The sequence below is a fragment of the Cucumis sativus genome, chromosome 4 (genome assembly GCF_000004075.3).
Source record: "Cucumis sativus cultivar 9930 chromosome 4, Cucumber_9930_V3, whole genome shotgun sequence".
Lineage (NCBI taxonomy): Eukaryota > Viridiplantae > Streptophyta > Magnoliopsida > Cucurbitales > Cucurbitaceae > Cucumis > Cucumis sativus.
Window position 1 is genome coordinate 11,416,995 of NC_026658.2, and position 16,727 is coordinate 11,433,721.

General features: G+C 39.2%; 2 long non-coding RNA genes across 5 annotated transcripts; one reads left to right on the top strand and one right to left on the bottom strand.

Annotated features, from left to right (window-relative positions):
• Positions 1-4,930: 4,930 nt before the first annotated feature.
• Positions 4,931-6,898, bottom strand: LOC116403163. The gene is made up of 4 exons (XR_004215766.1): positions 6,415-6,898; positions 6,250-6,322; positions 6,047-6,108; positions 4,931-5,173 (listed from the first exon to the last, which is right to left on the bottom strand). It is a non-coding gene; the product is annotated as an uncharacterized LOC116403163 (long non-coding RNA).
• A 3,361-nt stretch (positions 6,899-10,259) lies between these two features.
• LOC116403264 lies at positions 10,260-12,179 on the top strand. Of its 4 annotated transcripts, none has more exons than XR_004215933.1 (4): positions 10,260-10,490; positions 10,583-10,655; positions 10,743-10,791; positions 11,638-11,662. It is a non-coding gene; the product is annotated as an uncharacterized LOC116403264 (long non-coding RNA). The 4 variants fall into 4 exon arrangements; XR_004215932.1 differs by lacking the exon at positions 11,638-11,662 and adding an exon at positions 11,301-11,322 and having other exon boundaries at positions 10,261-10,490; XR_004215934.1 differs by lacking the exon at positions 11,638-11,662 and adding an exon at positions 12,165-12,179 and having other exon boundaries at positions 10,265-10,490.
• The last annotated feature ends 4,548 nt before the right edge of the window (positions 12,180-16,727 follow it).

Genomic DNA, 16,727 nt, shown 5'->3' on the forward strand with positions numbered 1-16,727 from the left:
CAAAATCCCCAAATTAAGGGAAAATTTCCTTAGTTCTCACTCTTTAATTCTATACTTGCTGGTAAAAATCCGCAAAGATTTTTCCAAACTTTAATTCTTGCTTCAGAGAACTTGATCAGATTGAGTGTTCTAAGATTATACTTTCTAGTCCACCAAAGTAGCTTAAGCTTAAGGCTATAATTGAATTTTCTTTCAACCACCAGCTTAAACTTTTTGGTGAATCGGTGGTTTAATATTTATATTAATATTTTATAAAAAGTATACAGCTAATGCCATATAAAATAAATAAAGAAATACTATAAAATCTACATCCATAAAATATGCATGTGAACACATATCAGAAGATGGATATCGTAAGTTAGAAAGACCGATAACAAAATGTCATAATTAAACAACATCATATATTATGGGTAGTTTCAAGCTTCATTTGTCTATTCTAGGTAGGATATTGAATAACTCTTAAAAATAATATAAAGATTGACATCCCTAAACTTCATGCTTGCTTGTATACAACCTAAAAGTTCAACAGTTAAAAAAACTTAATCATTTTTGCAGGATGTCAGATTCGCCTTTCGAAATCCTACATGAGTAGAGCCAGCCAAATAAGCCAAGCCTCTTAAGAAATATGAGAAGTTCAATGACTGGGTATGTATATGATAAGCCTTAACCTCAATTTTATTTGTCAATAATGGAGGGAAGGAATCAAAAGCTTCTCTAGCGTCTCCCAATTATTCTAAGAAACCTAATACAAGGTATGTCAAAACATACCCTCCCCAAACAATCATAATAGCATTTATATGAAAGCATAAAAGACTCATGGCCCCCTTAACTAGCAACATTCAGACCAACAAATACAGCTTCCCATCCTCCTCTCCTGAATCCTTTCTTGTGCCTACAGGTGTACACCTTCACTACCATGGGCCTATCAATATTTAGAGATCGTAGAGGCTGTATGAGCCAAGGAGCTGAAGAGTAGGATTAGGGAAGTGTGGAGTTTTCTGCTCTTGTTTGGCCAAAATGTTGTGGACCCGACAAGAAAATTTCAATTTTATGCCTTATTGACTTCGTATGTCCTAGGCCCTAAGAGTTCAAAACTTTCTAGATTTCACAACTTCTTGGACCACTCCTTGTGCCAAACACCCCTTTAAGAATTACTAAGCCAAGGATATAAACTTCAATACCATCAATAGAAAATCTCATAAAAGAAACATGAATGATGAATATTTAGATAGAAGACTAATTGGTACCGTACCTTCATGAGCTGAGTTTTCTTAGTTTCGTCTGCAATGTTCATCAGCATAATTTTAAATGATTTTCCTAATGTTTCTCTTCAGAATTGAGGTCCTCTGATGCCACATTTACACTTCAAATTCTTGACAGAAATTTTGTGTACATGATTGGTGAATTTTTAGGATAAATACTTTATAAAATCTCATGCTTTTGAATTGGCTAAAGAGCATCCTGGAGAGCAGGTATCGTATACATCACTTTTAGATCAAGATTTTGTTAGAGTGGAATGGAAATGGTCCAGATTGACTCCTTTTACTTTCTTTGACTTCAGGGAAGAAAGTGATGCTTCCCAAACTCTCTTGGCGCTAGTTTAGAGCAAGAACAATGTGTCTCATCCAAATTACCAAGAGTATTGGATAATTTTGCAATACTAGCTGTCGTGTTGTTCTCTATTTCTGCAAAAGAAACCAGACCGTTGCTGTCATGCACTGCATCCTGGTTTAGATAAACCGTTATGAGAAAATTAAGCAACATATGGAGAATAATTTAAATTGTACTATCTTGTGGAACAAAACCTTAATTACACATACCCTGAATTTCATTTTCTTCTCCAAGGGGCACTAAAGTTACAAACTCGTCATGTTGAAAATTCAAATTTTGAATGGTATGCTGATCAGTTGCATTTGAAACGTTGCAACCTCGATTGGCAACACTGATTCTTGCAGCATACGGGCTTCAGCTTTAATAGAGAAAGTAGCTTTGGAAAGTTAGTCGAACACATTGAAATTCCCTGAATGTGCGAAATCCATGGATTTTATTACACATCCAAAGGTGAACGACTTTGAGGCATCTTGGTTATAATCAATTGGTTCTCAAAGTACGCCACCTTCATCCCACTACAAAACTATGTTCTGTCGAGCTGATAGCACACTTGTTCTTTAAGAACGTCTTGAAGTTATGGAGAGTTCCATCAAGCATTGTGAGTGACAGGGATGGTAGATTCATTGGTACTCTCTGGGATGTAGAGTTCCATCAAGCATTCGCCTTCTTGGGGACACGCCTAAATATATCCTTAAGCTGCCATCCTCAGACGAATGGCCAAACTGAAGGATTCAATTGTATGCTTAAGGAATATCTACGACATTTTGTTGATTCTGGACAAAAGAATTGGGCCTAGTTGATGGATGTGGCTCAATTTTGTTTTAATGCACAAACTAGTCTATCCACAAGAACGAGTCCTTTCGAAATCTTGAGTGGAAGACAACCTATACTGCCTCATATTGTTGATCATCCTTATGCCGAAAAAAATCCTCAAGCTCATAACTTTACGAAAAAGTGGAGAAGACTACGAACATCGCTCGAGCATACTAAGAGAAAGTCTCGAAGCGTATGATAAGAAGCATCATCCTCTCAAGTTTTGAGCGGAAGACCAACTCTTCATAGAGTTTAAAGCAAAGCAAATTTGATTTAAGGACATCAACATCAGCATCTCACCAGAAAATACGAAGGGCCTGTTGAAGTTCTGAAGAAAATTGGAAATGCATCCTATAGGTATCGTTGCCTGCATGGATAAAAACCATCTAGTAGCTCATGTGAGCAACTTGAAACTTACCATCAAGATCCAGATGCACCAGTAGTGCAACAATGGTGTATGGTCATCTAGTGACCTAAAGCAGAAAGACGATAAAGAAATGGAAGAAATCCTTCCTAAGAGAGTGAGGAAGGGTATACCCATGAAGAAGATACATGAATTCCTACTGAAGTGAAAGAACCTCCATGTGGAAGAAACACGTTAGGAATGTGCTGAAGACCTTGGAGCGTGAAAGAAGAAGATCGAGGAATTCTAGCTTCGCCAGTCGACAGGGACGTCAATTGTTTAAGTGGGGGAGAATGTAACAAGCATGCTTGTCCAAGGTGTTTACTTATGGCCGCATGCCCAAACACCCCCAATTTACATTGTTTTTATGTTTTGTATTTAGTTTTACTTTTTGCTTTCCTTTTTATGTCATAAACCTTGGGTGTGACTTGGCTTTTTCTTATGCAAGCCTACCAGAACTAAAAAAGTCTAAAATGTACTATAGATGGGACATAGTAGTTGAATTCCTGCCAAGCCTTGTTGCACTCTTCGCAATCAAAGTTTTTCTTTGCAATTGACAGTCTTCAATGCTTGCTTTAACGATATTTTCATTGAATTTCTTTCTCCTCACGTTTTATAAAACATTTTCTTAAGAACGTGAAGAGAGGCTACATCGTATCATGTGTTTGTCCGTGGTTTCTGGATTTTGATCAGCTAACTTGTTGTCTACGTAAAACAAGTGCAACATAATCGCTCCTCTCGTGTTTGAAAGCTCGCGATTGTGACACAAGAAATGCACTAGCCAAGAATGCACACGAGGAGGGCTACACGAAATGCCAAGCACGCAACCATGTGAGGTTCACAATGTGCTTGTGTGTGAGGTTAGCACGCGGGCATGCCCAACACGCGTGAAAAGCCTCTTGTGAGATTCACACACAGTAGCCAGCGCCCAACCAAGGCCCTACTACCCACCCATTCGTGCCAGGCAGTGTCATATTGCGTGTTGAGCTATTTTTGGTAATTTTTTGTGTTTTTTAAGTATACTTTTGATATTTTATTGGCAAAAGATAATTAATTGTACTATTTTACCATTATTTCAGGACATGAGAAGATCATACAAATTTATAAACCAAGGATTTGAGCTTGTATCTATGAGTGGAAAATGTTTTATTTAAAGTGATTTCAAGCATGTTCTTAAGTCATGATTTATGACGGATTTATGATAAAATGTTTAAGTTATGTTATGAAAAGTCTTTCAAGGGTGTTATTGTTTAAAGGTATTTATTCAAGCATATTGTTTACTCTTCAAAATGCATAATATTCAAAATGTTTTCCCACTTTCTAGGTAGAGATCGTGTCCTCTAAGCCTAACTTGCTACTACCTGTCTACTAAAGGATTTCATTTTGTTATCATATGTGTCCTGTTATTTTGTACTAATGATAAATTAGTCTTTTGTGCTATCAGACTTAGGCTTTTGGGAAGGTTTAATAAGGTTTTGTTCTAGATAAATAAGATTACGTTTTTTCTATGTAAAACTTGTCTAAGGTTGTTAAATGAAAAAGGTTTAGCCCAATTGGTTTTAGTAAAATTTATGTGTTATGTTTCCGCTGTTGTTTAGAGTTTAAAGGTTCAGGCTAAGGGTTAAATGGTGTCGTTCTTGACGTGGGTGCTATCGATTGGCTTCACGCCATATCTCGAGCCACGCAAGTAGGTTCTCGTGGTGGGGTGTGATAGCCTAAGTTGGCTTATTAACAAAATAGTCCGGGCGAGGCCCATGTGGACCGACTGGTAAAGGTTGAAGAGCAAATGCTCTACCTAATGAAAGTTCCTAACTCAATTCGCTTCTTGGAAACCCGCCTTGAAGAAATTTTTTAGAAAGCTGATGCTATTAATTAAACCACCACCCAAAATCTTAAGCTAGTGATTAAAAGTAAATTTAATTATATATCACTAACAATCCCCCACTTATGGGTTCAAAATATCTAAAAGGTCCAACAAGTGAAAATCAATTTTAATTGGGAAGGAAACACCAATACAAGGTGTAACGACCCAACTTTTCCAAATAAGTCGAAGTCATTAATTTCAAATAAAGACCTGAGTTTACGCAAAATCTCAATCTCAAATAATTTCAAAGTCTCAAAGAAAACAAAAATTTATATTTGGGCCCTGTTTAAAATAGCCAACACTTTCAAGAAAAGTTTACTAATTCGTGAATACAGTTCAACTATAAAATTTTCTAAACAATCTCAAGTACTAAAACAAAACATGAGAAACAAAACATTAAGCGGAAGCAAATTAAAATATCCCCTATGGCAATCACGCTTCCTTCCTGCCCCTCGCCGGTTTGTCGCCTTTATTACCTTTGCCTGAAAAAATTAAACATAAGGAGGGTGAGTATAAAATACCCAGTAAGAAACCCTCTACTGGTCCCATCAGGGGAAAATAAATTGTTAACATTCTATTGGGACACCCTGTACAGTCGCAGTCTTGTGATCCCGTAGGATGCATATTTCAGTCTAACGCCCCGAGGGACGTACATTTCAGTCTAGTGTTCTGCAGAAACACATATCAGTCTAATGCTCCCGAAGGTGCAGAATAATTGGTGATCCCGTGGGACACCTACAAGGCACACATCCCAATAAAAGCTAACAATTTTTCCCCTCAGTCCATTCTAAACATCTTAACAGTCATTCACAGATCAGTTAAACATTCTCATCATATAAACTCCTTATTTAACCCCAAACAGTCGTCTTACTCTAATTTAGCCCAAGGTCAATAAAAAGTATATCATTACATCAGTTAACAAGCTAAACAATCATAATCTCCTCCTCAGCCACCAAGGGCACAACCATGACGTTTCCTCCGTTCACAAGCACACAACATAACAGTAGATTATACATTCAGTCTAGACAACAATCAATCTACTAATCAAATCCACACTTTATATAAGCAACATCTACGAGATTCAGTCGTTTCCACATCCTTATCTTTGTACATATACATAACCAGACAGTCACAACATATACTCAACCACAGTCCACATCAACCCATGCACATATATATATTAATTTCTCCCAGTCAAACACAGCAAACATTAAACTTTAAGTCAATACCCAAACATACATCATAACTGTCGTCCTACTCAGTTCACATATAATATTTCGGTCCATACAGTCAATACATCTTAATTAGTCAATATATCTTAATTTTGTTGTTGAGTCCAGTAGAAAATCCCTTACCTCAAAGTTAGGGAAGCTCCTTAATCAACTATCGTCCACGAAACAATCCAAATAAGGGCAAACTGAAATCAAAATTCACAATTTGGTTGTGAATTTAAGTGATCCAATAAATCAAATCCTAAACATAATCAAACATAAAATCAACATCTTTCTAAATAGTTTCAACCATTCAAATTACCCCATATGTAAATTCCACAACTTACCCAAGAAGTGGAAAATCAATTCCACTTCAACCTTTTGGAAAATCAAGGATTCGCTCACTGAATTAAGATGTACCTTCAAGAATTAAGCAATTCGCCAACAATTAAATCCAATGGTAGCATTCAACAAAAACCAAGAAACCAACAAAAACCATAACTTGTTCTTACCCAAATATGAGCCCAATGGTTCACGGCAAGGCAAAAATGACAATCAAGAACGAATCAAACGGCTGTAAATAGAGCAACACTGAATGCGACTCAACCGAAAAGAAAATCGGCTTCAAATCGTAACTCCGTCTTCCAACGAGCAGAAGAACGACGACTTGATAGGGGACACGCAATTTAGGAAGAGATCGGCTACCGGTGGGGACACGGCGTTGCAGATCTGGACAACGGCGCGAGACAAAGGTTGCGCGGTGCTGGGCAGAGGGTCACACGGCACTGGGCGGAGGGTCACGCGGTGCTGGGCAGAGGGTCACACGACGCTGGGCAGAAAACAGAGGAGAAAGGAGAGGGGAGACAGCCGGCGGTTACAGGTTCACGCGGCGGCCTTGGCTTCGACGGACGGAAGGGAAGAGAGGGAGATGATCGGCGGCTGCGACAAATAGAAGAAGAAAAAGGAAAGAGGTGGGCGGCTGCTAGGGTGAACGGAGAAGAAAGAGATGGAGGACGCACGGAGGAAGAAGGAAGGGAAAAATTCTTTTTCTTTTCTTTTATTTATTTTAAATAATAAAAACTAAAATATAAATAAATATATATATAATTATATTATCACATTTTCAAATCTTCTTTCTCCCCCTTCAACATATTTTCTTAAAAAAATAAATCTTGTACAAATCGAAAAATTTTCTTAAAATAAATTACCTTCGAGTTTGGGGCGTTACACAAGGACTTGAACATAGGACCTTTTGGACCACCTGCTCTGATACCATATTAAACCCCAAATTCACCCAAAAGCTTAAGCTAGTGGTTGAAGGTAAATTTAATTATATATTACCAAAGTATGAGGTTTCATCACAATACCAATTGGCAATGAGAGGAGTAGCTCATCTATTTTATAAGGAGTCTAAGTTTCCTTGGTTTTTCAATTGTGGGAACATGCCCCTTCAAGATGGTGCCTCTTTGGTTTCACCTATCTTGAACCAAATATCCGTTTAGGCTTAATGAGCTCTAATACCATATTGAAAGCAATATATACGAAACCAAAGCTTACGTGAAAACGCAAGAATCGAAAGAAAAGCATTGTGTTTGTAGAGGCACAATTGGTTGTTTAATATATATCACTAACACTATTGCTGCAATGATCGATCATCTCGATGGATTACCCATTTAAGAGTTGTTGACAAGAGTTGACACTCTAGAATCAAAAGTTGTAAGAACTAGATGTTGTAATTTATGTCCTAAAACTCGTTGTAATCATAATCTATTCAATTAAGTCGTTATTGATACTATAATCTTAAAGCCAATAAACTAAGGACCCGAGGTTATTATTAAGTAAACTTGAACTTTATGTAGAGACATAAAAGTTGATCAAGTTTAAGTATAGAGCCTAAATAGTATAGATTGTACGAATACAGTTAGGCACCTTATTCCAGGACACAATGAATGCAGTCTGCTTTGTATTTAGTATAAACGATGTGATCCTAAATCCTAGAGACATGAAAGTATGGACATCCTATGTAAAGAGTTTACAAAAGAATAGAACCATGAAATAGTCACTTTTAAGTTATAACACCGTTAACTTTGAAAAACTTACTATTTCATTGATAGATATCAAATATAACTTAATCTTAATACTGGGCTAACTATAAGCTTTTGTTCTCACCAGCATGCTTGTTTAAGGCGTTGTTTATCTATGGCCACATGCCCAAATACCCCCAAATCACCTTTTCTTTATGTCTTGTATTTAGTTTAGTCTATTGCTTTCCTTTTTATGTCATAGACCTAGGGTGTGAGGTGTCACACATTTTCATTTGCAAACCTGTCAAAGCTCAAAAGTCTAAACTATACTATAGGAGAGACCCAATAGTTGAATCCCCAACCATGTCTTATCGTATTCTTTATAATTAAATTTTTATTTGCAATTGAAAGTCTTCAACGCATTCTTTAATGATGTTTTTAATGATATTCTCTCTCACATTTTATAAAACAATTGTCGTGAGTTTGTTTGTGATTTTCGAATTTTACATGCCTGACTTATTGACTGAGCAAAACAAGTGTTCTACAATTGTCCGTTCCATGTTTGAAAGATTGCGATTGTGGTACGCAGAGTGTCACAAGTGTGCTTGTCCAAGGCATTATTTGCCTATGGTCGTATGCTCGTATATCCTCAAACCACTTTATCTTTATGCTTTGTACTTAGTTTAGTCAACTGCTTTCCTTTTGTTGTCACCGACCTAAGGTGCGTCGTTTCGCAATTTTCATATGCAATGTTGTCAATGCTAAAAAAGTTTAAGATGTATTGTAGGGGAGGCATGGTAGTTGAATCCCCAACTAAGCCCTATTGTGATTTTTGCAAATCTAAGCTTTCTTTGTAATTGACAATATTCAATTTTTTCTTTAAGGATGTTATCAATGTTTTTCTTTATCTCTCACGTTTTATAAAACCAATTTCTCTCAAAAGATGAAGCGAGGCTACATCGTACCACAAGTTTGTCCGCAACTTTCAAATTTCACAAGGTTGCCTTGTTCATCAATTTAGAACAAGTGTTGCACAATCGCCCGTCCCGTATTCGAAAAGTTGCATTTTGTGACAAGTGGTATTAAAGCTTTGTTAGCTCCTTGGCTAAGCGAGATGCAATTATGTCAACAATGAAACAACTATCAAAGTTGCAACCGGAGCGACTGACTGAGATTGAAGAGGAATTCTTGGATATGAAAGAATTTCCAAACGAAGTAAGATTTCTCTAGACCCAACTTGAGATGTTTAAAGAAAAAGTCAGAGAAATAGACGCATTGAATGCCTAAATAGACAAACTACCCATAAATGAATTGGTGCTGAGGGTTGTTTCGTTAGAACATAAAACCACCAAAGTAGGTAGTTTTGAACGTGGAAGTAGCTCTTCAAGTTCTATTGCACAAATGGAAGAGCGTGTCGAAGATTTTGACTTTTGACAAGCTCCAACATAATCAGTTATATTTCAAGAAAGAGAAAAGTGTTTTTGCTAAATAGCGTATCAATTTTCTAGGTCACATCATCGAATGTAGAAAGATTTGAATGGACGAACATAAGTTGTAAGCTATTAAGGAGTGGAGAGCCCCCACTTCCGTGAAAGAGTTACGTTTCATCCTTCAATATATTCTAAAATAGGGTTCACCTACTATCCTCTAGACTCAGTACCGGGAGAAAGAAATAGATGGAAAAAGAAATGGGCTTGGTAATTTTTTTCTATGTAAATAAGAAAAAGAAATCCAATTTGGTACAAGAGCCCAAATTCAATAGCCAGCCCATCAAATGAGGTCAACGACCCTATTTATAAGGATTTTCCATGCAAAATTGCATGTCCATGGAATACTAAAGCCCAACAACTCAAAGCTCTATTTCTAATATGAAATTCGATGGCTATAACACATATACTTGTCAGTTTCTCTCTCTTCTCCCAATTCGAACAATTCGACTTATTCCATCACACTGTTTTAAGTTTATTCCATATGAGCTAGCAAGGGAACCTAATGGACCTATATTGTAATGCCCAAAAAAAAAAAAGGTAAATATATATATATATATATATATATTTTATTTTTACTTTAATATTAAAATTTCTTTATTATTTTTCTTTTCTTCTTTTCCTTTTCTTTTCTTTTCTCCCTTCTTCTTCCCGTGCGATCGTGACTCCCATCCATCTTCTCCTTCTTTCCGCCGATCTCTTCCTTCCATTTTCTCCTTCCGCCGCAGCCCAGCAACCGCCGTAGCCCAGCAACCGCCACCCGAGACTTCTCTTCTTCCGTTTCTCTTTCTTTTTCACCATACCCAGCCGCGAAGCAAGACCGTGCCGCTGCCAGTCCAGATTTGCGTTGCAGTCGTCCCGCGCGCCGAATTGCCGTCTCCATCTCCGTTCGCGAAGCAAAACCGCCGCCGCTCGCCGAACCCAACCGCCACCCTCTCTTTTCTTCTTCAGATCTAAACCGTCGCGCCCATCCGCCTGTAACCGTCGTGCCTCTCCGCTCACAACCGTCGTGCCTCCCTCGCAAAGCAAATCGTCGTCCAGATCTGCCTCGCCGTGAACCATTGGGCTCATATTTGGGTAAGAACAAGTTATGGTTTTTGTTGGTTTCTTGGTTTTTGTTCGATGCTGCCATTGGATTTAATTGTTGGCGAAATGCTTAATTCTTGAAGGTACATCTTGATTCAGTGAGCGAATCCTTGATTTTCCAAAAGGTTGAAGTGGACTTGATTTTCCACTTCTTGGGTAAGTTGTGGAATTTACATATGGGGTAATTTGAATGGTTGAAAACTATTTAGAAAGATGTTGATTTTTATGATTGATTATGTTTAGGATTTGATTCATTGGATTTAGTAGATTGAAGAACTTGCATAAAAGTGAGGTAAGGGATTTTCTACTGGACTTACCTAAAGTTTTTGAGTTGTGTTGGACTGTATGGATGATGATTAAGATGTACATGTTTGATTGCAGACTAAATGTTTAGTGTATGTTGTATTTGACTGGAAACATATATATATACATTGATGTGTGAATTGATGTGGATTGCCGAAAGTATACATGTGAATGACTGAAATTATGCTTCTGTGTACATGATGATATTAATAGATTGTGCTGTATAAAGATTGGATGTGAACTAGTGAATTTGTTTCAGTTGGATGTGGATTATACTGAACTGTGGTTTGTGCTGGTGAACTGAGGGGTGTATTGACTTGACTGTATAGTGGATTGACTGATGTATTAGCATATTATTGACAGACATATGACTGTAGTAAAATAAGTTGACTGTTAGGATGTTGAAAGAAAGGACTTTGTGATTTGAAGTAACTGAAAGATGGGTTGAATGGAATGAGGGATAAATTGTTAGGTTGTATTGGGATGTTTACCTTGTAGGTGTCCCACGGGATCACCAATTTATTTTGCACCTTCGGGAGTATTTGACTGATATGTGTTTCTGCAGAACACTTGACTGATATGTACGTCCCTCGGCGTTAGACTGATATGTACGTCCCTCGGGGCGTTAGACTGATATGTACGTCCCTCGGGCGTCAGACTGATATGTACGTCCTTCGGGGCGTTAGACTGAGATGTGTATCCTACGGATCACAAGACTGCGACTGTACAGGGTGTCCCAATAGAACTTTAACAATTTATTTTCCCCTGACGAGACCAGTAGAGGCTCTCTTACTGAGTATTTAAAATACTCACCCTTCTTATGTTTAATTTTCAGGAAAAGGAAATAAAGGTGGCAAACCGGCGAGGGGCAGGAAGGAAGCGTGATTGCCATAGGAAATGTGTTATTTTGCTTCCGCTTATGATTTCTTTTAAGGTTTAAGATGTACTAAAAACTTAGTTTACAAACTTTTATTTGTAAATAGTGTTATTTTTAAGTTTTCTTGAGTATTTGAAAATCAGGCCTGACATAATTTGTTTTTAAATTGACTTACGTTTCATTTTGTATCAACCAAAGTCTTTTGTCAAAAATTAACGACCTCGACTTACCCAGAAAAGTTGGGTCGTTACAGTTGGTATCAGAGCCTAAGTTTTAGGTTCTGTAGACTGACTTACGATGTAAGTCTATGTTTTTGTGTTCCTATGGCTAACGCGACCCTTCGTCTCTCGTCAGGTATGCTTGATGCTTATATGTATGGTTTATTTGCATGACCTTGCCTAAATTAAACTAGATTGCATGACGATAAAGACTTGCTTATGTTTATGATTAAGATTTTGTTAAAGAGTGTTGTTGGTGGATAATAGGAATTATGCCGCCAAGGGAAGAAGTACGTAGAGGAGGTCGTAGAGGCCGAGTAGAGGAGCAGGAGGCCGAGGTAGAGGAGCAGGTCGTAATCAGCCTACTGAGGGTCAAGCTGAACAGCGAATTCCTGCTGCACCCGTGACTCACGTTGAGTTTGATGCACTGTCTGCTCACATGGAGCAGAGGTTTACAGAACTTATGACAGCCATAGCTCAAAACCAGCAGGCACCTGCGGTTCCACCTGCACCTGTAGTTTCCCCTGCACCAGCAGCCCCTCCTGCACAAGAATTACCTAACCAACTTTCTGCTGAGGGACTTTCGGAAGTATGACCCTCAGACGTTTGATGGGTCACTGGAGGATCCTACTAAAGCTGAAATGTGGTTGTCCTCTGTGGAAACCATATTTAATTACATGAGATGTCCCGAGGAGCACAGAGTTCAGTGTGCTGCTTTTCTACTGAGGGACAGAGCATTATCTGGTGGAGGACTACAATGCGCATGCTAGGTGGAGATGTGAGGCAAATTACCTGGGATCAGTTTAAGAACTGCTTCTATACCAAGTTTTTCTCGGCTAACCTTAGAGACGCCAAAGCCAGGAATTCTTGGAGTTGAAGCAAGGATATATGACAGTCGAGGAGTACGACCAGGAGTTGATATGCTGTCACGTTTTGCCCCTGAGCTTGTTAGTAATGAGCAGGCTAGAGCTGATAGTTCGTCAAGGGATTGAAAGATGAAATTAGGGGTTTTGTGCGAGCACTAAAGCCCACTACCCAAGCTGAAGCACTGCGTCTGCAGTGGATATGAGTATTGGAAGGATGAAAGACAGCCAAGGAGCTTTAATAAGGGATCGTCGTCGGGTCAAAAGAGAAAAGTAGAGCAGAGAACTGTAGGAGTTCCTCAGAGGAACATGAGACCAGGTGATTCTTTTCGCAGTTTCCAGCAGAGTTCTGGCGGTGCAGGAGACACTACTCAAGAGAGCCAGTATGTAATACGTGCGGGAAACGCCACCTGGGTCGTTGTTTGATGGGAACGAGAGTCTGTTATAAGTGCAGCAAGGGACACATGGCTGATAGGTGTCCCTTGAGATCTACTGGGGCTGGATCGAGCAGTCAGGGAGAGAGACCTCCACAGCGGGGTACAATCTTTGCCACTAATAGATCAGAGGCAGAGAAGGCCGGCACAGTAGTGACAGGTACATTACCAGTATTAGGGCATTTTGCCTTGACCTTGTTTGACTCGGGATCTTCTCATTCATTTATTTCATCGCTTTTTGTGACGCATGCATGCTTAGAGGTGGAACCCTTAGACTATGTTTTGTCAGTGTCTACACCGTCTGGAGAAATTATGTTGTCTAAGGAAAAGATTAAAGCATGTGAAATTGAGATAGCTGGTCGTGTGCTGGACGTAACCTTTGTTGTATTAGATATGCGTGACTTTGATGTAATTTTAGGTATGGATTGGCTAGCTACTAATCATGCTAGTATTGATTGTTCTCGTAAGGAAGTTGTGTTTAGTCCCCCTACTGCATCTAGCTTTAAATTCAAGGGAGTAGGAACAGTAGTACTGCCTAAAGTAATCTCAGCTATGAAAGCTAGTAAACTACTCAACCAGGGTACTTGGAGTATTTTGGCAAGTGTGGTGGATACTAGGGAAGGTGAGACTTCTTTAACTTCAGAACCTGTGGTAAGAGACTACCCAGATGTATTTCCAAAAGATCTTCCAGGACTACCGCCACATAGAGAGATTGATTTGCCATTGAGTTGGAGCCAAACACTACTCCTATTTCTAGAGCCCCTTATAGGATGGCTCCTGCTGAGTTGAAAGAACTGAAGTACAGTTACAGGAATTGCTTGACAAAGGCTTTATTCGACCTAGTGTGTCACCTTGGGTGCACCAGTATTGTTGTGAAGAAGAAGGATGGGTCGATGCGTCTTTGCATTGACTATAGAGAGTTGAATAAAGTAACAGTCAAGAACAGATATCCTTTACCCAGAATCGAGATTTGTTCGATCAGTTACAGGAGCCACGGTGTTCTCTAAGATTGACTTACGGTCAGGCACCAGTTGAGGATTAGAGACGTGATATTCCTAAGACTGCTTTTCGTTCGAGGTATGGACATTATGAATTCATAGTAATGTCTTTTGGTTTGACTAATGCACCTGCTGTATTTATGGATTTGATGAACAGGTGTTTAAGGATTTCTTGGACACTTTTGTGATAGTCTTCATTATGATATTTGGTTTATTCCAAGACTGAAGCCGAACATGAGAACACTTACATAAGGTGTTAGAGACTCTTCGAGTCAATAACTGTATGCTAAGTTCTCAGAGTGCGAATTTTGGTTGAAGCAGGTGGCTTTTCTTGGTCATGTGGTTTCCAGTGAGGGAGTTTCTGTAGACCCTGCAAAGATAGAAGCGGTTACCAGTTGGCCTCGACCCTCCACAGTTGTGAGGTTCGTAGTTTTCTGGGTTTAGCAGGTATTACCGGAGGTTTGTGGAGGATTTTCACGTTTGGCTACTCCTTTGACTCAGTTGACAAGGAAGGGAACTCCGTTTGTTTGAGTCCAGCTTGTGAGGATAGTTTTCAGAACCTTAAGCAAAGGTTAGTTACTGCACCGTCCTTACTGTACCAGATGGATCTGAAGTTTTGTGATTTACAGTGATGCTTCCAAGAAAGGACTGGGTTGTGTTTTGATGCAGAAAGGTAAGGTGGTTGCTTATGCCTCGTCAGTTGAAGAGTCACGAGCAGAACTACCCACACATGATTTGGAGTTGGCAGCAGTGGTTTTTGCATTGAAGATATGGAGACATTACTTGTATGGTGAAAAGATACAAATTCTTTACTGACCATAAGAGCCTAAAGTACTTCTTCACTCAGAAGGAGTTGAATATGAGACAGCGAAGGTGGCTCGAGTTTGTAAAGATTATGACTGTGAGATATTATACCATCCTGTAAGGCGAATGTGGTGGCATGCTCTTAGTAGAAAAGTATCACATTCGCAGCACTCATTACTAGTCAGGTACCATTGCATCGAGACTTGAGAGAGCTGAGATTGCAGTGTCTGTGGGGAGACACCTCACAGCTAGCTCAATTAACGGTGCAACCGACTCTGAGGCACAAGATTGTTGATGCTCAGAGTAATGATCCTTATTTGATGAGAGACGTCGCCTTGTTGAAACAGGGCAGACTGATGAGTTCTTCATATCCTGATGGTGGGTTGATGTTTGAAGACGTTTATGTGTGCCAGCGAAACAGTACAGTTAATATTGACTTACTAGATGAAGCCCATAATTCCCCATTTTCCATGCATCCTGGTAGCACGAAAATGTATCAGGATTTAAAACGATTTTATGGTGCGAATATGAAAGGGAAGTGGCGAATTTGTTAGTAAGTGTCTAGTATGTCAGCAAGTTAAGGCACCTAGACAGCAGTTATTACAACCTTAAGTGTGCCAGAGTGGAAGTGGAGAATGTCGATGGATTTTATTTCAGGGCTGCCTAAGACCCTGAAGGTTTCACAGTGATTCTGGTTGTCATAGACAGGCTTACAAATCGGCACATTTTGTACCAGGAAAATCCACTATACTGCTAGTAAGTGGGCAGAGTTGTATTTAACTGAGATTGTGAGACTGCATGGAGTGCCTGTATCGATTGTTTCTGATAGGGATGCACGGTTTACTTCCAAATTTGAAGGGACTTCAGACTGCTATGGGTACGAGATTGGATTTCAGTACAGCCTTTCATCCACAGACTGATGTCAAACTGAACGTTTGAACCAAATTTTAGAGAATATGCTACGAGCTTGTGTTTAGAGTTCCAGGTAGTTGGGACTCTCATCTACATTTGATGGAGTTTGCTTATAACAACAGTTTCCAGGCTATCCATGAGGCACCATTTGAGGCTTTGTATGGCCAAATGTTGTAGAACCCCTGTTTGTTGGGGTGAGGTTGGTGAACATAGGTTGATGGGACCTGAATTACGTCTACTAATGAGGCTATTCAAACGATTAGGACGCGTATGCAAACAGCGCAGAGTAGACAGAAAGTTATGCAGATGTACGACGAAAAGACCTAAGTTCGATGTGGGAGAAAAGGTATTCTTGAAGGTAGCACCTATGAAGGGTTTATGCGTTTGAGAAGAAAGGAAAGTTAAGTCCTCGTTTTGTTGGACCATTTGAGGTCTTAGAGAGGGTTGGTGTTGTGGCGTATCGCTTGGCGTTACCACCATCTCTCTCTGCAGTTCATAATGTTTTCCATGTTTCGATGTTGAGGAAGTATGTGGCCGATACATCTCATGTAGTGGACTATGAACCTTGGGATTGACGAGCATTTGAGCTATGTTGAACAACCTGTGGAGATTTGGCTAGAGAGGTAAAGATGCTTCGTAATAGAAGCATTCCATTAGTAAAGGTTTTGTGGCGAATCATCGAATTGAAGAGGCACATGGGAGCGAGAGGAAGAAATGAGGACTCGTTATCCAGAGTTATTTCAGGATTAGAACTTTCGAGGACGAAAGTTTCTTAAGAGGGAAGAAAAGTAAGCCCAAAAAAAAGGTAAATATATATAT